This window comes from Sus scrofa, chromosome 2, assembly GCF_054392235.1.
Source record: "Sus scrofa isolate SSC_HxYL_T2T_F1_AM1 chromosome 2, Sscrofa_HxYL_maternal_Yorkshire_Landrace_v2.0, whole genome shotgun sequence".
NCBI lineage: Eukaryota > Metazoa > Chordata > Mammalia > Artiodactyla > Suidae > Sus > Sus scrofa.
The window spans coordinates 21769523-21796099 of NC_139384.1; the positions used below are offsets into that span (position 1 = coordinate 21769523).

General features: G+C 36.5%; 1 long non-coding RNA gene across 5 annotated transcripts in view; it reads right to left on the bottom strand.

The window, feature by feature from the left end:
• Positions 1–26577, bottom strand: part of LOC100521654 (uncharacterized) — a 131715-nt gene that overhangs the window by 18054 nt on the left and 87084 nt on the right. For 3 of the 5 annotated variants that reach the window (XR_014837035.1, XR_002341493.2, XR_301659.4), the window contains one exon: positions 11798–11865. This is a non-coding gene — a long non-coding RNA (uncharacterized LOC100521654). Of the gene's footprint in view, positions 1–2473; positions 2601–5293; positions 5416–11797; positions 11866–26577 lie in introns of those variants that run through there. The other 2 variants (XR_014837034.1, XR_014837036.1) reach the window with 2 other exon arrangements.

Sequence of the window (26577 nt, forward strand, 5' to 3'; positions counted from 1 at the left end):
TTTTTTTCCCAGACTTTGGCTTACCTTTTCATTTTTTAAAAGTGTATTATTATTATAATTATTGGCTGCACTTGCAGCATGTGGAAGTTCCAGGACCAGGGATCAAACCCGCACCACAGCAGTTACCCAAGCTGTTGCAGTGATGCCAGATCCTTAACCCCCTGTGTCACAAGAGAATTTCTTCAGAGTGTATTCTGATGAGGAAGTTTTTAATTTTGATGAAATACAATTTATCAATTTTTTCTTTTATACTTCCTACTTTTTGTCTTATCTAAGAAGTCTTTGAATTACCCAAGATCACAAAGACTTTTCTCCTGTTTTCTCCTAGAAATTTTCTCTTATGTTTAGATTTATGACCCATTTCAAATTAATTTTTGTGAGTAGAATGAGGCTAGGAACAAGGCTCATCATTTTGCATATGGATACCCAACTGTTCCAGCACCGTTTGTTGAAAAGATTATTTTTGTTGAATGACTTAGCCTGATACTTTTATTGAGAGTTACTCAACGTTACTTGTGTACATTTCCACTTTGTCTCATTGACTTTTCATTATGTTAAAATTATACTTAGACTACTGTAGTTTTAAAGTAAGTCTTAAAATCATATAGCGCAAATTCTCTTTGTTCTTCTTGTCTTAGCTGCTCTAGCCTTTGTACTTCCATATAAATTTTAGCCTCTTGAATTATCTATGTGGGGAGGGGGAGAGGCCTCACCCCTACTGGTATTGTAATTGGGATTTCTTTAGATCTGCAGAAAAATTTGACAAGAGGTGAAATCTTAACAATATTGGGTATTCCATGAACATGGTAACTTTCTCGTTATTTAGATATTCTTTAGTTTCTCTCAGCAACTTGAGCATATTGGTCTTGCACACACCTTGTTAAATATATCCTTAAGTATTTCATGTTTACTGGTGATACTTAAATGTTTTTATTTCTTAATTTCAACTTACAATTTGTTGCTAGGACACAAGCATTTTTAAGGCTGTTGCTAAATACTGTCCTTTATAAAGGTCATACCAATTTGTATACCCAACAACATATGAGAATGCCTGTTTGACCACACTTTTTTAAGTGCTGATCTCGTTTAAATTTTTTCCAAGTGTGGTAGACTTAAAAGATAGTTCTACTCTTTCAATTTACTTTAACTACTGGAGAATTATGTTTTCTTTTGGGGAAGATTTATTGTTGGACCTCAGGCACAGAAAGTCTGATCGTATGCAATGGTTGGTCTTTTAGTTTCTTTCACCTCATTTCCCACTCCTGTTCTCTCTCCTTATCCTTCTATGGGCAACTTTTCCGTCATCCTTAGGAAACCATCATATGCATGACATGTTTTTGAATATTTTCTTATAAGACATTTTTGTGTCCATGTGTTTTGTTATTTTTTTGCTTTTTAGGGCCACACTCATAGCATATGGAAGTTCCCAGACTAGGGGCCGAGTTGGAGCTGTAGTGGCCTGCCTACACCACAGCCACAGCCACGTGGGATCTTTGAGCCACTGAGTCCAGAGGTTGAACCCACCGCCTCATGAATACTAGTCGTATTTGTTTCTGCTGCACCACAAGGGGAACACCTGTCCATATGTTTTTAAATGCATACAAATGCTATTACATTATCGATTTATTACTTTCACTAAATACCGTATTTTCAAAAAAATATGTTACATGGTGGGTACACATAGTACTTTGCTTCTATCTAAAGCATAGTTCTATATATGTGCTCTCACTGTATTTTACCTATTCTCCCACTTCCCCAAAGGGATTAAGCATTCCAGGTTGGCTCTAAGCATCTGCCACCAAAAACAGTAACAATATTCACAATTTTGTCCCTTTGGAGACCTGTGTTAAGTCATACATACCCAGAAACAGTTTATTAATATCTGTATTCATTTAACTAAACTCCGCCAGGTTGCTCTCCAGAATGGTCCTACCACTTTATATTCTCAGCACCAGTGTACGTGGGTTCCTACCTTCTCATCTCTATCAACACTTGATTTATTTACTCTTCAAACTTTTTTAGTCTTCTGGGTATAGAGATATTTTACTGTGGCTTTTTTTCTGAACACCTATGATTACTAATGAGTTTGAGTACATCTTTCTACGTTGTAATCTTGGTGCATTTTTCTATTGGTCTTGTTTTTTTTGTTTGATGATCTAGGCATTCCTTGTTGTATCACAGATACTAGTTCCTTATTGGATTGACTTGCAAATGTATTCACCAATACTCTTTTCTATCATAAATTATGAAATTTGTTTCTCAGTATTTTTACAGTTATCTACGGATGCATAATGAAACACTCAAAACCTCAGAAGTTTAAAAAAAAAAAAACCATTTTATTTTGCTCATCACGTCATTGGTCAAAAATTGGGAGGGGCTCCAACTGGGCAGTTCACCTGATTTGCGCAGCAATAGTCAAGGCAGTGCGGCTGGAGGATCCATTTCCAAAATGTCTTCTTCACTTACACTTCACTTCTGGTTTCTTGGTGCTTCTTCAATTCTCTACTTGATATCTCATCCTCCAGGGCCTCTTTTCATGACCTTGGGCTTCTGACAATGTAGTGCTTTCAGGGTAATTACACTTCTTACATAGTGGCTGGCTTCCATAAGACAGGAAGCAGAAGTTGTCAGGCAAGATAAAAGCAACAACTGGAACTTCTACCATATTCTCCTGGTCTAAGCAGTCAAAGGCCCTACCCAAAATCAAGGAAGTAGAGAGATGCTACCTTTTGATGAAAGTGATATCACACTGCAGAAGAGCATGCGAGCTGGAAGATGTTGTGGCCAACTTTGGAAAACAGTCTGCCACATTATTAATTGATTTTTTTTCTTTTGTGAATTGTCAAACCATGGCTTAGCCTTTCCATCTTTTCCTACTGATTTATAAAAACTTACATCACATATCTCAAAACTTCTCATTTATAAAAATTACGTTTTTTCCAAGTTTTTCTCCTCAGGTAGCAAAATATGACAGCTTCATTTACTTCACTATTAGTTTCCCTCTAAACAGCCCCGCCTTTTCTTCTTTTTACAGCCACATGGCATACGCAAGTTTCCAGGCCAGGGGTCAAACTGGAGCTGCAGCTGCAGCCTATACTACAGCCACGGCACGGTAACACCAGATCGCAGTTGCACCTATGACCTACACTGCAGCTTGCAGCAACACTGGATCCTTAATCCACTGAACAAGGCCAGGATCAAACCCACATCCACAAAGAGACAACGTCGGGACCTTAACCTGCACAGCCACAATGGGAACTCTTAAAAACCTTTTGTTATGATAAAAAAAATTACTTCAATCTATGTGTGTCAAAAAATTAATGCTACATCTTATAGGATCTTACCAAGGAATAAGCCATTTCCTAAATATCTTTAAGGGGAGTTCCCGTTGTGGCTCAGTGGAAACAAATCTGACTAGCATCCATGAGGATGCAGGTTTGATCCCTGGCCTCGCTCAGTGGGTTAAGGATCTGGCGTTGCTGTGGCTGTAGTATAGGCTGGCAGCTGTGGCTCCAATTTGCCCCCTTGCCTGCGAATCTCCATATGCTGTGGGTGTGGCCTTAAAAAGACCCGGAAAAAAAACCCAAAAAAACTTTAGATTAACCCTATTACATTAAAAATTCAAATTCTACAACAGAGTAATTATAAGAAATGGCACAAAAAGTTTAAAATCACTGATGTCTTCATTTTAACTTTCTAGTACAATGGGCCTTTTCTTTTCCCTCATAAACTGCATATACTTTATACCTTTGGACAATACTAAAATAAAAAGGAACATGTCACCCACTCTTTTAATACAATTTCATTGACAATATGGCTCTCACCCCCTCAAAAAACTTATTTTAAAAAAAGCAAACTATGAAAGACGTACACAAATAGTTTTTTGGGGGGTTAGTAAACACACAGAATTGCATTCTTCTGTTATGTGAATTCAAAGACTTCTAATAGTCTCAGTAAAACTTCTCACAAATATGTATTTCATGAGTGTCAAGCAAGAAGTAATAATGTCTTCAGATAAACTTGTTTGAAATACAAGTCATGCATCTCTTCATTTAACTAAAGACTATTAATTACAGAAAAGCAAATTAAAGTCATATGCCCTGGACTTTTTTGCAGGCCAAATTCAGGCACTTTGTGCTCAGGTTTAAGGTAGTTATTAACTCACTTTTCCCCAGCACAGAAAATATAATAAGTATAGCATTTTTATTAAAAAAAACTGTAATATGACAAGAATCCTTTATGAAAATGTCCTTATTATGACTATTTCAGATAAAAATCGCTTTTAAAGTTGAAGCAAATTAATTTGGAAAAACAAATTCCAAACTAAAGTGTCATTTAAGTGTGGAACCGAAAGGCACATGGAGGCAGAAAGTTAAACAAAAAGAAAAACAAGGCAGACAGAGGACAGAGCAAATGATCTCTTAAGGTCTTCTGAAGCTTTAACATGTAGCTAGAGTGCTTTAAGTGGCAGGATATATGACATGTACGCGCATGATCTTGTTTTCTTCCTGACTGAAATGAATTAGTATTTTAAAATTTAGACACAGGTTTTTTGTTTTTTTGTGTTTTTTTGGTCTTTTCTAGGGCTGCGCCTGGGGCATGTGGAGATTCCCAGGCTAGGGGTCCAATCGGAGCTGTAGCTGCTGGCCTACGACACAGCCACAGCCACACCAGATCCAAGCCATGTCTGTGACCTACACCATAGCTCATGGCAACGCCGCATCCATAACCCACTGAGCAAGGCCAGGGACCGAACTGGCAAGCTCATGGTTCCTAGTAGGATTCATTAACCACTGAGCCACGACGGGAACCCCTAGACACAGTATTTTCAAGTAATTGTTGGGTTTGCTGTGTCTTGCCCATACAAATCATATGCCTAACACTCTGGCTTAAAAAAAAAATTAGGTCCAGGAGAGCAGAGATAATATATTCTGTCCTGGAAATATATATAGGAAGAAGAATCAAAAAATAAAACTCATTGACGGGCATGGAAAAAATTTAAATACCTTTCCTCTTTCTCCCAGAAACATTATAATCCTTCAAGAAAATGGAGGTGAGCAGTGGAGATATACTCTATGTTTAAGAGTCTTGCAATCTAAAAACAAATGTATTAAACTCAAAAAACAACATACACATACAAGGGCATAAACTACAATCAATAATTCTTCCTCTTCAAATAATGTAAATGAAAAATAAGGGCAAATTCTGAATCAGTGATTTGTTGTCTTCTATATGCAGTTTTGCCTCTCCTAAATGTTCACAGATACAGAAATACATTAATAAGAGAGCTTACTCAGTGGGTGAAGGATCCAGCGTTGCTGAGCGCTGTGGTGTAGGTTGCAGACGCGGCTTGGATCCCGCGTTGCTGTGGCTCTGGCGTAGGCTGGTAGCTACAGCTTCGATTGGACCCCTGGCCTGGGAACCCAAGGCAAAAAGACCAAAAAAAAAAAAAAAAAAAAAAGGGAGAGCTTACTTTCAGCAAAATGAACAATTCTGTATAGGAAATAATTAGAACGGACTTGAGTAAAAGCCTCAAACAAATATTCCTTCCCCCCCGCCAAATATTACCAAATTTTGGCTACAATCTAAAATGAAATCTTAAGTTTTTATTATCTTCCAAATTCTATTATAGCATACCTCGAACATATTGCAGGTTTGGTTTCAGGCCACCGTAATAAAGAGAATATTATAATAAAGCAAGTCACACAAATTTTTTTGGTTCCTTAGTGCACATAAAAGTAATGTTCACACTGTACTGTAGTCAATTACATGTGCAATAGCAACATGTCTAAAAAATGTACAGACCTTAACTAAAAAATATTTGATTGCTAAAAAATGCTAACCATCGTCTAAGCCTTCAGTCAGTCACAGCAGTAACATCAAAGATCACTGATTACCATAACAAACATAACGATCATAAAAAAAGTCTGAAATACTGTGAGAATTATAAAAGTGTGACATGAAGACACAAGGCAAGCAAATGCATTTGGAAAAATGGTACTGACAGCTAAATGCATGGTTGCAACAAATCTTCAATTTGTTAAAAAAACCCAAAAAACCAAAAAAACAAAGAAATCCCCACAAAAAACCTCAGCATTTGCAAAGTGCAATAAAGTGAAGCACAATAAAACAAAGTATACCTATATCTGGAACTAAGTTTGTGTTTCTTTTTTGAAAGAACAGCAGAACCAAAGGCTTTCACTTATAACACCTAGGTCAGGAAAGTTTCTCTTTGCTTTATCTCATTGAAAGGAGTTTCATCAAACCACGGGAAGTCTTTGTTTCAAAAAGACAGCTTTTGACACATGTACGCAATACATAATCTCAGGGATCATCTTCTCCAAAAGGTAGTGGACTTTGTCATGCTTTTTTGGTTTTGTTTTTAATCCTTCCTAAAACTCCTGTTGACTTTATGCATTACAAAACACATTTTACACCAGCAGCAGAACTGAAGTGTTGGAGCCAGAAAGCAGAGTACACAATAAAGGCCTCAGAGATCAAATGTCAGAATTTTGGGGTGTAAAACGTCAGCATTTTGTCAAGAGATATGTCTACTTATGCATGTCCAGAAGGGCTCTTTGCAAATGCATTGATAAGTTTGCCTCTAAACTTATATATACTCATCCTCTCTCAAAGCACTTTCTTATGAACCATCTGTTCTGCTTAAGTCAGAGGTAACTTGGCAATTCAAAATTTATGCACCTTCTTTCAAAGCAAATTGTCATTATGGTGGGTTTTGAATGATCCTGAATGATTCTAAAATCTACAGCTTCCAGCTATCCAGTCTTCTTGAGATATAGAACCATCTCACCAGTTACTCTACTACATCACCAAACCATAACAAATATGGACAATATAGATCATTTAAAAATGTTTCCCAATTTTTTTTCAACTGGAAAACTGGTAAATATTCTGAGATACACTAGGGTCAGGTCAGAAGAAAGGAAATGACATATGTATTATAAAACACATTTTATACCAGCAGCAGAAATGAAGTGACCTGAACAGCAAGCAACAATGTCAGTCTATCAATTAATACCTGAAATCACATTCAATAGAAATGCACATACAAACCCATCCAGCTTTGCTCCTTTTTCTACCATTGCTATACTCTCAAATTGTCAAGTACTAAGGAAACCCAGGCAAGAGAATTATGAAAACTCACTTCACCACAAAGCATCAAATGGCTTTTCAATGATATATGAAGTAGTCCAAGGCAATAACACAGAAATAGGTTTTAGACACCAAAATACCAGAAAAAAATGGAACATAATTTTCTTTACTCTCTCTAATCATTTCTGTCATTAGGCCTGTACCCCAAACTAAAAACTGATGGCTGATTTCCAAAACACCTACTGTGCATTATTTCAAATCCCTACTTCACCAAACGTGAGTGTAAAACCTTTCTAGACACCAGTTCTACTTGGGGGGCAGGGAGTAGGGGAGCTTTTAAATAACTCTGTCCGAGAAATGCCTTTTCATGGCCAGGTTGGCCTCAGTTACACAGACAACAATCAGACTACTGAAATAAGGCAAAATTTATGGAGCAATACCTGGCAGCAGAAAGAGTGAGGTCCAAGTATATAAGTAAGGCAGGTGCTGACCTGTTCGGAAATCACCGGTAAGATAGGTACTGAGCTGCTTGGCAATCTGGTGTTATCTTGAGATGCTGACACATGTCATTGTACAGTGTTGCATTTTTGCCACACCATGAGAAAGTACTCAATAACAAAGATCAAAGTGTCCTGACATGCAGAAAAACCTGTGAGCCAAGAGTAAGGTAACACACCTACAAGCAAGTCTGATTCCCACAAAAGTTTCCAAACAACTTTACAGCATCTGAGCAGCCAAAGAAGCTTACTCCCTAGAACTACATGTACTTGTGAGGCTGGCATTTGTTTTAAACTCATTTTTGCACACAATACCTTTCTACAAACAACTGCAAAACACTTTTCTGAAGGCTCCAAAAACTTCAGAACACATCCAAGTTAACAGAAAAGCATTTCACAAGCAGAAACTGCCTGCCACTGTTTCTCAGCATTGGCAAACAAGGGCAAGTTCACTACTTGCAAAAGAAAGCGAATTACACGCAGGCTGATAACTCATGCAATCTCCCACACCTAAAACAAGAAACACATCACCCTGATATTCTGTCTACAACTTTCCAAAATCCCAGCTCTTGTAAAGAAGCCCACCAGACCCAAGAAAAAGAACCCAACCCAACCCCAAACAGGATAGTGAGCACCAACAGCTACAGGGACAAAGTCGAACGCTGTAAGAAAGGGGGGAGGGGCTCAGGTCACAAACCACAACAAAATAATGCAGACTCCAAAACGCTTAGGTGCTAGCCACACAGATATTCCAGAGGCAAAAGGCCAGAAAGTCAGGATCCAGAAGGCTGAGGCCCCTCACCTAGCCGGTAGCCGCCAAAGGCCCCCTGGCCTTTCTAACGGCAATAGGGCCCCAAATTAACTCGTCAGGCCGCTCTCCCACCTCCCAAGCACACGACTAACAGGCCCATGGCAACCTGGGGGCTGCTGGTGGCCCTCTAACGGTACAGAGAGCCCCCCAAGCCGTCCAAAAAGGCAAAACCCTCCAACTCCTGCCTCCCCGGCGGCCATCACAGCAAGAAAGCGAACTTTTACGACAACTCCCACAATGCCCGCGGCCTACAACTCCCAGAGTGCACCGGGCGGCGCCGCCGTTAACCCTGTCGTGGCGCCGGGTTTGGCGCTGCTCCCTCCCCCTCCTAACACCCAATTGTTGCACTTACTTTTATCCTCACGATCCGAAACTAACTTTGGAAGTTTTGTCCAGCAACTACAATTATGCTATCTCGGCGCCTCCTTCTATCTCATAAGCAACCTCAGCTGCCGAGAGAATTATCCCTGACAGAGAACTTTTTGTTATCTCCAGAGCTCGCCTTACAGTACCAAATGTTTATCATTTAAGGGGATATTTCACTTCAATTAATCTTCCCTGTCGCCTTTATAATTTTCTGGCATTTTTCTAAGTTAGTATAGCCTAGAGGTTTTGGTACTAACTTTATTAATTAAAAATCTGTTTTTAAAGTTCTGGCATGTTACAAGAGAGAAAGACTATCCTATAACTGACCACAATAGTCCACATCTCTCCATTTTATAAGATGAATTTCCTCAAATATCTGACTCAGATAATTCATGAAACTCCAAATAAGTCCTATTAAGACAAATTAGTTATGGGCAATATATCTTTTGAATTTCAAGTTAATTTTTTTTAAGGGAAAACCCTATGTGCCAACATACTTTGCTTTCTTTTTTCTCTCTCTATGGATAATCCGATATAACTTACTGCTAATTTATTCCTTTCCGACTTTAAAATATCAGCAAACAATAGGTAAAGAAACATTTTAATATAATTTGAGAAATAAACTAAAGACTTCATTCTTTCAGAAAACTGCACAAGCACATTTTACTCACGAAAGAACTCCTTCAAAGTCTTTCTTATTTTAATTAAAAATAAGGTTTAAAATACATTGCTTTTAAATATATTGCCCATAATTTCAGTAAGGATGACAATCACATTTAGAGATCACTGTATCATCACTATAAATTAAATATCTAAGCTGTACGTACACAAACTAACTTGCTCAGACGTTTATCTGACTGACAGGCAAAATAATTGTCTGGTATTTGATGCATGCACTAAAAAAACCTCTAGAATTCTCCTAAAGTATCTGCTATTTTTCTCATGCCCAAATATAAAATAAAATGTACGCAGTGTCTGGTTTTTCCACTGAAACATTTTGCCATTTGAAAGAGCAGTCAAAATGTATCAGGAATTTCGAATCACAGACCTCAGAAATCCTAATACACATAAAAACCCCCAAAACATTGTGGAAAGATAACGTCTTCAGCAAAACTCTATTCTACAGTATTCTATTTTAAATGTGTCCCTTAATATTGCTTTAGCTTATTGCTAAATTTTTTGATCTAGCAAACTACAATGAGCAAAATACTTCATCATTTTTTTCACTCATGTTATAGCATGTAGTTTCCTTAACAATTAAGGTAAATGCTACATACTGAGACTTAAAAATTTGTACATACAAATATATTTTGAATTTTAGTTCATTGTAGTATTTTAGCTTCTGTATTTTTCTAATTTTCATTTAACATTTTAGTTAGAATTTAGGAAAAATTTCATTGTTTTTCCCCCCATTTTAAAAATAGCTTCCGGACCATAAAAATTTAATGCATGTTTTATATATTAGTCTTCTGATGTTAAAATATATGATTCATAAAGAAAGGCTCAAAAGCAAGTCAGAAATGAAACTGAACTCCTCGTCTATTTACCACAGGCTTACAACTCTCTCCTCAGTGCTATGAAATTATATTTTCCATTAGGAGGTTAGTCATCTTTTTCTTTTATCCTTCTAAATACAAGATTTAAATATTGGTATAATATATAAAAAGCTTCATTTAAAGATTACAATAAAGTAATTTTATTTTTTTCCAGGTTACCATAATTTTTCTTTTAAAAATAACCTGAAAAGTTTGGTATACCCTAATTAAGTAATTTAAGCACGTCTTAATCCATATACTTAATATTAATAATAAATTTCTTTATAAGGAGAAAACAAAGGTATTCTAGAAATGAATTCTTCAAATTCATACCAAAATTTTAGTATTTTTCTTCCCAAATTTTTATATTATATCACATGAATTTTTACGTCTATTTCTTAAAAACCTAAAGCTCTCTACTACAGTTTTTTTAAATATTCATATGTAATTGTATTATTGTTTTTAAAATTAGGAGAAATCTTGTTAAATCTTGAGAATATATGTTAACAGAAGATAAACATTTCAATCTATTTCTTTTTCCAAGTGTGATATTGGTGACAAAGCTAGAATGTACAGACTTGTAGACCTTATAAAAGATTCTATATATAATTTCAGTAACTGCTTCTTTTATTCTTTTAACTTCATAACATACTTCAAAGCATCTCTAAATGCTTGTTTAGACGTTTTAACTGTATTTTTAATTTATCTGCTTTAAAACATCTGATTTTCATATATGTAATTTATACTGTTCATGCAAGTAAACTCACTAATAGAATTACTGCCAAAAATAGAATGAGTTTGCTAATACTCTATTATGCTCAAAAAGTTAGCCTGTCTCATCTTTTCTTATCTTTTCTTACATTACCGGTATGACACAAGCAAAAACTGAAAAGAGGTCACACACAAAGGATAGGTTCTTGCCTGATTAAACTAATTGTTTACATTTACGTTATAATCCTACAAAGCAATATTGTGAGTCTATCCCAGCGTTTAAGCTTCTCTGTTACTGCTGAAATCTTAATTAACTTTAATTCATTGACCTGCTTTTAAAGCAGTGACCAGTTTCTCAAATTTTTCAAAATAGTCTACTTTTTATTATCACCATACATTTACATTTATGTTTAGGAGTATTCTTGTTGTCTGAAAAATCTCGAGTTTCTGATTTTGCTAAATATAATTTTAAATAAATGTCTTAACTATTTAGAAAAGCTGGATGATGGGAATCCTATTATATCAGTCTATGAGAAAGTGCAAAAAAGGGTCTCTCTTTTTTTTTTTCCCAACAAATTGACCTTTTTAAATGAAACTTGTCCACCTAACTTGTTTTATTTAACTTAAAAACCTTGCTTTCCCTCCTCGTCATAATGTTTGACATCAGTTAGGATGAGCAAAGGTTAAATACATGTTACTTCTTTCCTCTAGTCCAAATGCTCTCTTTTCAACAGGTGGATAGATAATGGAAAATATTTCCTTACCGAAAGACGAAACGTTTCACCTTTAAAAGAATCTTCAAGGTTCCTCAGGAGATAAAACTTTTATTTTCCTGCAGAAATAAAAAAGATACAGGTTAATGATTATGATCACTTCTACTCTGTGAAAAGTCATAATAATGTGATGGATATTTGAATTTTTTGAGTCTTGGTTTTAGAAAGCAGGGCCTTAATAGAATTTAATTAAATCAATGCCATCCATTTCAAAATCGTCTTGTTTTGTAATTTTTGTGATAAAAATTTTTGTGATTTCACAAAACTTCATCACAGAACTATCACAAGGTAGTAGTTTCTTATGCTTCGTTGTTCTGCATTTAATTCTGCCATTGAAATATTTTGTAGTTCTTATGTAAGACTCAGTATTTTAAATTCTCTTTCAATATATTGAAGTCACTAGCTATCCTTATCTGTTTTAAGATGTTTTCTAGTTCATAATAATGCTTGCTTTATATGTAGTTTCTCTTGTCTAAATTTCAAATAAATATGTGAAAGAAAAAAAATCCAAATGCTACATTTTCTAACTTTCAAAAGGCTTCTTCTAGTTTCAAATCAATTCCCCCCCAAAGAGATGTTTAAATGCTACATGCTCTGTGGCCGATATACTATTACTGTAAGACAGAGTAAGATTAGGCTGAACTTTTAAAAAACAATTATCCTGCTCCTCCTTCTCTTCTTTGTGCTCATAATTTTCTCTCCACTTTAATTCAGGATTACATTCATTAACTCACATGCCTTCTCTCCAAAGAAAAAAAATTACCTTCTGCTTGGAAAACTTTCAGGTTCCTTGCATTTTCCCTTATTTTCACATAAGGATCTACTATTTCAAAGTGAGTACTAATGAGTATTAATTATGCGTTTCTCCCCTGAATTTCTTTTCCTAGGCCTGTTTTCTAATTCTTCCTTCTGGTATTGTTCCAAAAAAACCCTACTTAGTTTTTTTTTTTTTTTTTTTAAACACCAACAAGATTTGTCTAACAATTCTTTCCCCAACATTCGAGGACATATTCTAATTTTGTTTTTGTGTTTTGATGCATGTATCACAGTCTGGCTAATGGTACGTCTTCACACTCCAAATATAAATATTTTCCTTCCCCACTAGGGACTTATGGGCTTTCATTTACCAGATCCTAGCAATTTCTCTCCCTTTCTTTTTCTCTTTCTCGCTTTCTCTCTCCTTCTCTTTCTTTCTTTCTTTCTTTCTTTCTTTCTTTCTTTCTTTCTTTCTTTCTTTCTTTCTTTCTTTCTTTCCTTTTCTTTGTCTTTTTAGGGTCGCGTCCATGGCATATGGAGGTTCCCAAGCTAGGGGTGAAATTGGAGCTGTAGCCACTGACAGCAATGCCAGATCCGAGCCGCATTTGCAACCTACACCACAGCTTGTGGCAATGCTGGATCCTTAACCCACTTAGCAAGGCCAGGGATCGAACCTGCCTACTCATGGATGCGAGTCAGATTTGTTTCCGCTGAGCCACAAGGGGAACTCCAACCCTAGCAATTTCTCGTTCTTCACCAGGACATCCCATTTGGGATTCACATATGGATGAATGAAGTTTTGGAGAGCATGGGTGAGTTAGAGCCCCAAGAAAGAATGCCAACCACAGACATCACTAGTCACATCTCTGAAAGTGTCTTGCTCATAATTACCTTGATGCTTTAGAGCTTTAAAAATTCACATGCAAAAGCACTAGAAAATTCCTTTCCTTATGTTACTCTTGGCCATTTTTTCAAAGGATGTCACCTTCGTGGTATAACGTGCACCTGCAAAGCCAAGGTTTCTTTTGAGGGTAGGTGAATCAGCCATTCACAGGTCCAACCAGTTTCTAGGGCAGAAGCAACGTGACCTATGAGGTCTCCACCCAGACTAATAAAAGCTTGAGTTCTCATTTTGCGTGTCCTGTGCTCCTGAGGGATTGCAGATAAGCATATAACTACACTGAGCCTCAGTGTCTTCATCTCCAACTTGATTCCCTGACCCAGGACAACAAGCAGATGCTGCAGTGGGACAAGCCAGGGAAGGCAGCATCAAAAGAAGACAGACTTAAACTAATCTGGCCTTACTTCTCAGCTCCACCCATTTTCCTGAAGCTTCCCAGCAACGGAGGTGGTCTGTGGTTTGGTTGAGGTTGAAGGGTACAAAATGGAGAGCCGCCAATATCTCTAAACCCTACAACAGTGCAGACAATACTATGATCAGAAATAACAGTAATGTTTTTCTTTTTTTAATTAAAAAAAATTCAGACCAAAAACCTCTGTCTAAAATACTGACATGGAAGGTAAATGCTTTCTGTAAAGAAGAATCTACAAGTGGGTTCAGAGCCATTAAAAACCTTTATCTTTGCTTCAGCCTCAGGGCTGTTGGCTTCTTTTTCTCCATGTAGACAGGCAAACCAGTCCTCATTCAGTAATCAACGCTATTGTAACTGGGGGAGCACACGCAGTGGGGAGCATTTAAACCCCTCAGAGAAACTCCCTCCAACCTAACCCTGGCTTGGGCGAATTGTAAGGAAACTCAGCAAAGCATTATGAGTGTTTAGGAGGATTCCTGCCCTCTCCCCTGTTCAGAACTCCACGCCAGATTAATCTGATTCATTAGCTCCTATTGAGACACTCCGTTATTTAAGAGAAAGCACTAAGCTTAAACTTAGTTAAAAGTGATTTAAAAAAAAAAAAAAAAAGCCACGAGAGATTCATCCTGAATAGTAACAGATGAACATGAACTGCTTAGCAGTTTCAACACCAGCTGCAAATGGATTGATTCTTCATTTGCTGGAAGCATCAATGCTGCAAAACTCTCCTCCAAACTTCCTTTTCCTTTTAGAAACCACGTTCCTAGAAATAATTTTTTTTTTAATTTTCTTTATCATGGGCTTTTAAACATTAACCACGAATCCAGTCTAACACTGTTTAGCATAAAATTAGAGTCTCTCTCTGTCTCTCCTTCCCTCCTTTCCTCTTTCTTTCCCTCTCTCTTTTACTTAATTTGGGAAAATTCACTCCCTTCTCTACTTTGCTCTTCTACCTGGTGATCCCTTTAAAACTAAAAAACTTCCTCCCCCTTTCCCTTCATCCTTACTTGACATCCCTCTTTAAACATACCACAAATTTCCCTGGCTTCACTGTACAGCACTCCTGGCCAAATTTCTGCAAACTCTGTTCTCATAGAAATGTAAGCTGGAAAATGAGGGGGTTGTCCAGGACCATCTCCAAGGTCCCATTTAGCTCTAACATTCTATATGTGTCTCTGATGATCCAGAGAAACTGGAACAACTCCATACAAGCACCCAAATTTGGACCTCCATGCTATGTGTGTTCCTGCTGTCACTATGTTTCTATAAACTTTTTGCTGAATTACAATATAACACACATGTTCCTGCCCCCCTGGGCCCTTCTCCTTGCTTCTTCAAATTGTAATGATTTTCTTTCTCTAAGAAACCATCCGTATCACTGATAGTGATAACGCCACCCTCCCCATCAAGACCATCACTACCACCGGCAGCCTTTTTCTGACTTGATTGAGGTTCTCCTAATAACACTGTAACATATCTAAGTCAAACAATAGTGTGTATTTACTATCATCCTCCTCCTCCTCATCTACAACATTTATGACAGCTTCCTAGAAGACAAATGACTGTTCTAAGCACTGCACATTTAACGACCTTAGAATGCAGATGCTATTATCATCCCCAGGATACAGATGAAGAACTTGAGGTAAACAAAGGCATGTGCCCAAGGCGTATTCCTAATGAGTGAAGGATCCATGTTGGAAAACCACACATTTTTGGGGACAGAACTTGCACCCTTAACCACCACGATGCACTGCCTCTCTGCGTAAATAACGGCCCTGGGTGGTCCCACTCTAAAAGCTTCTGATTACCCAGCATTAACTATCTCAGAATATCTAATCTTTTAACTGATGATTGAGGCATAATCAGAATATCTACTTTTATAGAGTTGTGAGAATTGGGGACATGTAACGTAATGCACGCAAAACAGTGCCTGGCACAGAGTAAATGGTTTGAAAAACATCAGCAATTATTTAATGGGGGAGCTCTCACTTGGCAAATTAAGACACCAAGGTCAGAAATTAGTGGAAAATCTAGGACTGGAACCCCGGAGTAATGCACCTGCTTCTTTTTGAAAAATACCATTTGCCTAATGCAAGGCTAACCACAGAGACTCACTTAAATTTTAAGACTTTAAAATATCCCACGACTGATATTTCTTAGTCCAGGGCTTTAGCTATTGAACCACACTGCTCTTGCTGAAAGGCAAATTCCAGGGACTCGAAGCATCTGGATTTGCCTGTCTTCACCTCCTAGTGCACAGCTAGGCTTTGCTAACCTGTAAGTCAGCAGCAGCTAACAGTTTTTGGATGAGCAAGCTCACCAGAGGTTTTGTATCTTTTACAAATGACCTCCATCTTGACTATGGGTTTAAAGTCTTTTCAAATGGTGATATTGATTTGGTGAAATGTATTTCTCACCAGAGGCCCCATACTTGAAAATGAGCCCATTTTATATTTATCAACTGAAAAAAAAAATGTACTCAGAAGGATAGATCTCCTTCCCTGTATAAACAAAACCAGGACTTGCAAAGGTTGTGCAGGTAATATTTATGTTTTTAAATCAATGTGACATATTAATTATGATGCCTGTAGTTTCGGACATGCGTTTGTGTACAGCAAAGAATCAAAGGGCTTGATGTCAACACAGCTGAAGCTGAGCTCTGTACTCTAGAATTTTATGTAGAAACAACCCTTTTGCTGCTGGAGGTATGTTTTCTTTCTGTGTCCTCATGGCAGTAAATAAACATACACATTTTGTGCCAAACAAGTGCTATACTAACATACCAAAAAGGTATTACATTACTTGGGTAGAACACAGCTACTGTGGTTACTGTGTTCAAAAAATAAAATTACTGTTCAAAAAATAAAGGAAGCATTTTTAAGAAGCACAGAAATCTGGTAATTCGAAAGATGATTAAAATAAAATCATCTCGGTACAGTTTATCATTTCATAATTTATATCATTAGCATCAGACTCTCGGTTAGCTTATATGGCCATGATACTGGCTACTCTGATTTCTTCTCAAGTTCTTATCCAAGAATCCAAGTTCCTCAATCCCCTTTACTTCTGTGACCTTCTTCAAGCAACATTCCACCATGCCCTGAGGTAAGAACCCCACACTTTTCATCATTTAGCTCAGGTAAATAAAAACAAACATCTCTTCATTTTTAAATGGCTACTGTGCTTTTTGTATAGTTTCAATTCTGGAATTTTAAATGCATTAAGAAAATTCAATAAATAGCATTCTTGCTCAGGATTTTCTTTTATTCTTTCTTTTCTTTCTTTTTTTTTTTTTTCTTTTCCTAGGGCTGTACCTGCGGCATATGGAAGTTCCCAGGCTAGGGGTTGAATCAGAGCTACAGCAGCTGGTCTATGCCACAGCCACAGCAACACGGGATCCAAGCCTTGTCTGCGACCTGTACCATAGCTCGTGGCAATGCCAGATTCGTAACCCACTAAGTGAGGCCAGGGATGGAACCAACATGCTTGTGGATACTAATCTGAGTCATTACTGCTGAGCCACCATGGGAACGACCCGGGATTTTCATTTTATACTAGTTTATGTGTTACTAACCATACTCTCAGAACTGAAGCCCCATCTCAGAACCTTTATTTTGCCTTTGCCTATCAGTTAGTTCACAGAAGTTTTAAGTCCATGCTCCCTTCTTGCATATGTGCAAAAATATTATCTCAGTAAGATTTTATATGGAATTTTTGTAACATTAAAACATTGGATCCTGAGGGTTTTTTGTTTGTTGGCTTGTGTTAAACTATTTCTTATGGAAATTTTCAAACAATGAAAAACAGAGTATAATAAACGTCCATGCATACATCATTTCTATTTAAATGTTAATACCTATTAACATTTAGGCATATTTGCTTCATCTTTAACCCCACCTCCTTTTTTTTTCTTTGCTGAGGTAATCTAAAGGAAATTACAGACATCATGGCATTTCACTTCCAAATACTTCATCGTGGGCCTCTAAAAAGTAAGGACATTTTCCTACATAACCAGAATGCCATTACCACTCCTACAAAATTAAAAATAATTCCCTATTACCCAGGCCATATTCTAATTTCTCCACTTGAAATCTAATTTTCTTGATAATATCCTTAAGTCTCTATTCTGTCATCAGTGACAGTATACACATGTCTTAAATAAAAGCCACCTCTAAAGTGGCTAATTTCAATCAGTTCTTCTAAGGAAGCAGTGCCCACCCTAAACTGCTCCAAGCCTGTTATCTGGTGAACCATCAGGCAGGCACCTTCTCCTCTTGCTCTTTGGCCTGTGGGGATGTCACATTAAATCAAACATTGATGAGAACCGGATAAAAAAATCCTGTGGAATCTCAGACATATGCTTCCCCTCAATAATCAGTGAGCACTGGGAAGCAAAGAGAGTGAGACAGAGGACCACAAACCCTAAATACAGTCACACAGTTTAAAATGGGGTTGTTTTGCCTGATCACTCTGTACAGGTCTTTATGGCCCAATCCACACAAGATGCTTCGGTGAAAGTACCAAATCTTAATTACTGGACCGCCAGGGAACTCCCTTTCCTATTATTTTTAAATTCGTGTTTTGTTGGTTTACCTGACTGAACTGGTTAAGGAAATAACAGATTTTGGTTTGTTCACTGAGGTAAAACTGTGTGGGAAAAAGATAAAGATAGCTCCCTTTTCCCATGTAATCAAAAGCATAGTACTCTTTTTCTCTCTTTTTTCTTTTTCAATAAGGGAACTATAGGAAAAGTATGAGGCAGAAAAATTTAGGATTTAGTATACTAAATAGTATTTACTATGCTATTTAGATAATATCAGAAATGAGTGAGGCGTGCACATTAGCACTGAGCCATGTGTTGCCCTCTGAAGAACCTCCTTCTTTTTTTCGTCTTTTTAGGGCTGCACCTGTGGCATATGGGAGTCCCAAGGCTAGGGGTGGAATAGGAGCTGCAGCTGCTGGCCTATGCCACAGCCACAGCAACGCCGGATCCTTAACCCACTGAGCGAGGCCAGGGATTGAACCCGCAACCTCATGAATACTAGTCGGATTCCTGACCACTGAGCCACGAGAGGAACTCCCAGAACCTCATTCTTTTAGACATGCCAACATGCCTATGTGTACATTTACAAAAATATATGTGTGGATACGTTTACATCTGATATGATAATTTAAGTGGACAACACCAGAGTGAACTGTTTCCAAAAATGGGACCAAAAGCCAGTTTGGGAAAACAGAGTCCAAAGACAGTCCTCAGTCTTCTCTTTTGGCTACACAAAGCTTTTCAGAAAAAACAATAAATAACTTACTTATTGGCTACCTCCCCTCACCACTCTCCTGAATAAAGGCTGTAAGGCAAGGAAAATGGCAAATACACACAAAGTTAAAAAAAAAAAAAGAAAGAAAGAAAGAAAGAAAGAAAAAAGGTGTAAGGGATGTGTGGAGATTTAAAATTCAGACACTGCCTGCAGAGCCACTCAATGTATACACGGACGGATGGACAGACGGGCTCTGCCCACGTGACCACACTTGCCCTGTGGTCATCCCTATGGATGCCTTCCTGCTCTCACTCAACAGGATGTTACAAGAAACAACCTACACACACACACACACACACACACACACACACACACACACACACACGCCCAGAAGGCTTTAAATGCCTCACAAGAAAGGAGTTTATTTCCCTCTACAAAGTCACTTCCTAAGTGAAATTTACAGTATAAGTAATCCTGTATTATACCGTCCTTTACAGAATGTCCAAGAAACAGAATATTGGCATCACTTACTCATCTAATAAATCCTTATTGATTACCTCTACATGCCTGGTAATAGAAACATTGGTCTTGGAAGATGGAAGGGTCCATAGGATCATCTAATTCAATGTCCGTGCTCTCCAGAGGAAGCCAAGAGGGGTAAAATGACTTACCAAGGTCACACGGCTTCCCGAACCGTTCATCTTCTTCAAAGGATAGCCGAGAGCTCAAAGGAAGGAACTGCCAGGGGCATGTTAGAGAAGAGCTGGCAAAGCTCAAACATGAAGAATTGTCCTTTCTGCCAGCTTTTCAGAAGAAGGAAAGGTTCTGACCATTTTCCCCATCCCTCCTTTCTCGCTTCCTGCTCCCTCACCTACACACCCTGTTGTGGAGGGGTCAACCAGCTGCCTCCCAGAATCCTCTCCAGCCCAGGTGCGGTGAGAGGGAGAGATGGGGGGACGGGGGGGAAGCAGGACCTGGCTATAGGACATCCAGGCTACCTGATACACAGTCCAAGCCACGGTTCAGAGAATGTCAGGATCCCTACAGAGTCAGCAGCAAATCAAATATTGATAAGGTGGGTTCTTCCTGTGAGATTCCATAGCTCATTACATGGTACCTTGAGGGCCAAGCAGCTCAGGGTTAATAGAGGACAGTTCTTAACAATGAAAGAAAGGAAGGGGAAAGAAGAGAAACTTTCCTTTTTTTTTTTTTTTTTTTGGTGGTGGTTCATTCAGTCTCCTGACATGGGATAACTTTTAATTAATTTTTTATAGTATTAAAAACTTAGAGTCTGGCTTCTTAAAGTACTTGCCAATAACAATGAAAGTTTAACAAGTAAATTGTGTTTATTTCTAAAATATATTTTAGAACGTCCTCTTACAATAAGAGGAGCTCTCTTGTTAAATACATATAAAGAGACACTTGAGATCTCTTACTTTCTACCCAATCTGTATCTGTTCAAGAACATTTTATAGTTTTTTTTTTTCTTAACCCCCGGCCACACCATCCATCATCTGTTTTCTAACTGCATCAAACCTAAATCTCCTTTGTAGTCTAAGTCATGTGTCCGAGCAAACGACTTTATACAGACAAAGGTACATTATTTTTTCTAAAGAAAGGAAACCTCTTGGACTATTAAGATTCCATTTAGGGGGCATGAAGGCCAATGCTGGGGAAGCTTGATAGAGGTGATGTATTAATTAAGACAGTAAAAACTCAACCATCTGGAACCTTCATCCTTTTTACCCATTCAGTTAGCCATCCAATCAGGTGCTTACAACGAGATGAACGTCACAGAGACACAAAAGTTGAGGTGGCTGAATAGCCAGCCTTCGTCCACAGTTCAGTCTGTGGCAAGATACCCCAATGTGGGGCATTTGGACCAAAGTTCTTCTGCTTTTCACAGATACCTGGATGCCCATGGGCTTGTCATGGTTTCTAATACCCTCCAGGGCCATATCCCCTAAACAGGTTGGAGGCACGAGAAGCAAACAGAAATGTAGGGTATTATTAACCTGAGCCCAGGGAAAATTAAAAAGCACCCTGGCAGCCCCCATTTGGGGAGTAGTTCGGAACCTTGCTATCTTGTCAACAGACCTTGGCCCTCATGTTCCTTGTCATCCTCTAAGACAGGTTGTCAAAGCTATGAGAGGACTTAAAGCTCTTCTAGTTCAGCTTTCACATTTTGTAAATAAGGAAACTGGGATCCGAAGAGGGAAAGGACTCAAAGTCATACAACCAACAGGTCGAAAAATCCAGGACTTCCGCCTGCCCATCCAATTCTGTTTGTTTTCTCTGCACCGGATTTCACCTTCCCAAAATATTTAACCATTCATGACCTCATTTCATCCTGTAAGGAAATCTCTGTTATAGAGTTATCCCTATTTTCCAGACAAAGAAATTACTATAGAAGTTTATACTAAAAGTCACTGCCAGAATCATAATTAAAGTCAGATCTCCTAGACATTGAATCAGATGTTCTCCTTAACTGAGGTCTGAAAACAATAGTTTCTGTTTATTTAGGGTCTACATTCCTACTTTGTATATTATGATTTTTAAAAAAGCAATTTTAAAAAAAGCAAGCACAATTAAACCCATCCTGTTTGAATTGGAGATCAGGCTAAATACAAATAGTTCCCTCAAGAAAATGAATTTCAGGAGTTCCTGTTGTGGCGCAGTGGAAAGGAATCCGACTAGGAACCATGAAGTTATGGGTTCAATCCCTGGCCTCGATCAGTGGGTTAAGGATCCAGCATTGCCGTGAGCTGTGGTGTAGGCCACAGATGTGGCTTGGATCCCATGTTGCTGTGGCTGTGGCGTAGGCTGGCAGCTGTAGCTCCTGTTGGACCCCTAGCCTGGGAACCTCCATATGCCGCAGGTGCAGCCCTAAAAAGCAAAAAAAAAAAAAAAAAAAAAGAAAGAAAGAAAATGAATTTCAACACTGCCACCTACCCACTGAACACTTATGGAGAATGTATTGATTTGTAAATTACCTCTGGCCTAACGTCTGGTTTTGCCATACCTGGGAGGGAAGTCCAATCCTATGGCTTTCCTATTTCACAGCAATCATTTAACACAAAAAAAGAAAGTGTGGTCACCAGGAATTTACCAAATTAAATTGGTGTAAAGCCCATTGAGCCTATGGTCGAGGTAGCAATTCCTGTTTGGAGCTAGGGAGCATTGACAACTGCAGAGGCAATCTCACCAGGTAGGTTCAATAAACTCCATAAATGGGACCGTCAGAGATTTGAACCATCTGCCAGTGGGCTCTTCTAAGGACACCATAATCTATGTTGGTTAACATCATTCAATACATTTAAAGCTTAGAAAGAGAGAAAATGGAACAGATACCAAGGACAAACAAAGATATAATAGTAGCTTTCTCAAGGTACATTCAGAAATAAGGAACTAGACTTACTCCTGTTATGAAGAGAAATGCCACGTGTGACCACAACTTGAAATACCAAGACGTTACAGGACCGCATTAGAATGATTTGACGCTGCTCATTTGGAAAATTATGATATTATAAAAATGATTATATTTTGTCAGGAAGTCCAGATAATGTGTTCAACGCAAAGGGGTTGCAAAATTGGCAATGAAGTAGGTCTTTCCAGGTTTGTAGACAGAGAGGAATAAAGATGTTTCTTCTTCTTCTTCTTCCCCACTCCTCATCTATGTTTCCCTGGAAAAATAGGCCTAGGTAATAAATCAACTTCCAATTCCATCAACATGAAAAAAAAAAAAATAGCCGGGATAGTATCATGTTTGTCCATGTAACTGCTTTGCATCATTTAAAATATAGACCCAGGCCATGGGTGAAATGTTGTCCTGCAGTTAATGATATAGATTATCAGTAAAGATGATTGACATTCTTAAATGCTCACTTGAATAGCTCATAACACATTTGATTAAGCCAGTCAAAAGACATGGCAAAAGTCAACAGGACTTGTTTGAAAATGACTTAGATGAATCTCAGAGCTTTTTAAGAGAGTTTCGGGATAGCTCTATGACAGTTGAGTTAGAACCATGAATACAATAAATATATAAAAACAAAAGTCTATATTCTTTGGGGACCATAGAGGTACGTTTGGGGAGCCTATACATATACATCCATTCATTTCTTGTTTTTTTTGGCTATGCCTATAATGCAGATTTAAAAAAAAAAGTTTTAGAAAGTTAACACGGCTCTAGAGACTAGTTCTAACCCAGCCAAATGTGTATTAGGATACAATGTTTTTAAGGCAAATCATGAAAAATTGTGAGGGGGGAAGTGGTCTGCTTGGCCATTTTCATTAATGTTTGTATTTGCACGGCATATTCTTTTTGGGTAGCAGATTTCTTTTTCATCTGAGTTGTGAGCCGGTGCTCACCTGAATATCTAACAAATCTTGAGAATTAAAAATGCTTCTGAAATTCTAGTCAATAGTGACAGTGAAAAGTGATCAAGCCCAGAGGTTTTGTTTGTTGTTGTTTTTGTTAACATTTGGATAGCAAAAGAAACCTAGTCCCTGGCTGCCAAGCTTGAACCAATAATGTCACAGAGAAGGCTCACATTGATTTTTTGGGGGGTTAAGTTTCAAACAGAAAGTTCTTTAGGAAATTGAGATATTTATATAAAAACAAAACATGAGAAGCTGACCCCAAAAAAGAAAATTAAAAAAAATTATTTAAAAAAATGAAAGAAAATTTCATTAAAATGGGACCCAATTTCTCTAGTAATTAAAAAAATATTGCTTTGTAATACTTATTTTATGTGGCATGTTGCAAACATTTTAAACCATAATTATATACTACTTCCTTTTTTAAAAGTATAGTTGATTTACAATTTGTGTTAGTTTCAGGCGTATAGCAAGGTGATTTCAGTTCTGTATACATATTTTTTTTCAGGTTATTTCTATTATAGTTTATTAAAAGATATTGAATATTGTTCCCTGTGTTATATAGTAAATCCTTGTTGTTTATATTTCTTCTTATGTGATATTTTGTAAAAAAAAAAGTCATAAGGACAAAAACTTCTGGACGAATACTGAGAATTTTAAAACATTATTTTTCCCTCCATTAAAACTGGCAAAAAAAATTTACCACTGCTTTTCAATTTTTTTCTAAAAATACTTTTAAAATACAGATAAAAGTTTTTTACATTAGGTAAAATGAAACTTCTTAAATATTTATTTATCATATTTAAGGTTCTAAAGGTTAGCTTTAGATCCAACTTTGATCAAAAACTAAAGAGAGGATTATCATTTAGAATATCTGAAAACATGTTTTAGAAATAGAAACAATTTACTTATAAGCTTCCATTGATATTGGTAACTACTTTGAGATCAGAATATAGTTTTTTAATACTATGAAATTTTAAAAAATTAATTAAAAATTACATGCTAACAGATATAATATCACTATTTTTTGAATGTTTTTAATATCTAGGGAATGCATAATAGTAAATAGTAAAACAGTAAAATGCCATTGTGGTTTTCATCTATGATTCCTATTTAATATCATTATACATTTTTTGTTAAATCATATCCTTTTGTTTTAACTTAAATATATATATATATATTTTTTTTTTTTTCTTAAATGCAGTTCATTGCAATTGAGTTGATTTTTTTTTTAAATCAAGGACTAATACCTAAACATTTAAATAGCACATTCGGGAGACAGTAGGGCTTATCCCTCACATTTCTCTTAATGTTGATATAGTTCCATATAATCATTAGAAAACCCATTACTGTGTTTTTATAATGTCAGTATATCTGTATGAAAACCAAAAATCTGCACAGGACTCTGTTAGCTAAGAACTGGATGTGTATAAACCTCAGTTGCTAGAACAGAGTCATATAACGTTTGTGTACCTTCTAAAGCCAAGCTATCCCTCTGTAGCTTTCAAAATTGTAAGATTAATTCATTAAGAAAGTAAAGTAAAGTAAATGCAACTGGTTAGTCCTGGATTTGAAGGTTCTAAAACTGCATTACAATCTCCCTCCTCATGGATTCTTTCTATAGTAGTTCTTACGTGCTGGGTAAATCCATTTTATTTTTTTTATACCCTACAACATGTAATATTTATTACTATATCAATGTAAAAACTTAGTTTTATTAGATATATTACAAACCATGTTTTGAGTTATGTTTTGCATCGAAATTGTAATCTGCTGCATCATTTAATAGTTGGCAAAATGGAAAGTTTAGAAAGAATGGTATTATTTTCCTTTGTAAATGTTACTTATTTTACCATAGGTCTCAGATAAAAATAATCCTTCTTCTGAAATAATTGTTTTAGCAACTTAAAAAAAAATAAAATGTAAGAAATCTCTGATATGCCATATGGTTTCTGTTTCTGGCTACTAGTTCATTTATTTGTAAAAACAAAATTGCCTTATTTTTATATGCATTTTTAAAACCAGTAAAAAAAAATGTGGCTAATTCTAGAATATATACTTTATCTTTAGAATTTATAAGTAAACTGAAGTAAGTAGGAGGTTCATATTCCAACTAAAGGGTACAAAAATCTGGGCAATAAAATCCCAACTTAATTAAATGTTTGGCAATCAAAATTAAATTTTGTTATTCTGCTTTACAAATCTAAAAAGAGCTTAGCTAAAATAATTAAAAATTGTTACTATTTAGTTGAAAGTACTTTTGGTTTTTAGCAAAGGTTTTTAAATAGAACTTTTTACCTGGAATGTATACTTTTCCATTGTTTTACAAATAGATATATGCAGAGTTTTTAAATTCAATTTTTCAAAAATTTAAATTAAAAATATTTTAAGCAATTAATACTTTCTTAGCAACTCTGCTTTTCATGGAAATAAAACTTTAATGAAATTAAGCTATCTTCCTTTTAGATTTTCAAATATTAGTATTTCAAATATCAAGAATTTAAGCTTTAGCTTTTAAAAACATGAGAAGGGTTTTCAATATTTACAATTTTTATTCCTAAGTAAAAATATTTGTGAATTTAAAATAATTCATATTAAAATTTAGAAATTGTCAATGATTTCTTATGGGAAAAGATAGAGAATTATATTGGTTTTTAACAGTATCATGTTAACTATTTGTCCAAAATTGTTTGTTTTTGTCTTTGTAATATTTTTTTGAATTATTAAAGACAGATTTCAGGACTGTGCTGACAATGAATTTCTATAGTTATCAATTATGCCCTCATCAAAATGTTCCAACTTGGCAAAAATTTAAACAATGTAACTTATAAAGATAACATCCTTTTTCTATGATTTGATTGTTTCTTTTAAAATAAGGTTCACCTAGACATGCTTACAACATCTTTATAAGATTTTTATTCCCAAGAAAACATATTTTAATCATATCTTCTTTTATTCTAAACTATAAATCAGTTGTCAAATTGATTGTTAATAAACAAAATTTAGTTTTTCAGATTATTTTAGAATTATCTATTTTTACTTTAATCCTGAAGATACATGAAGT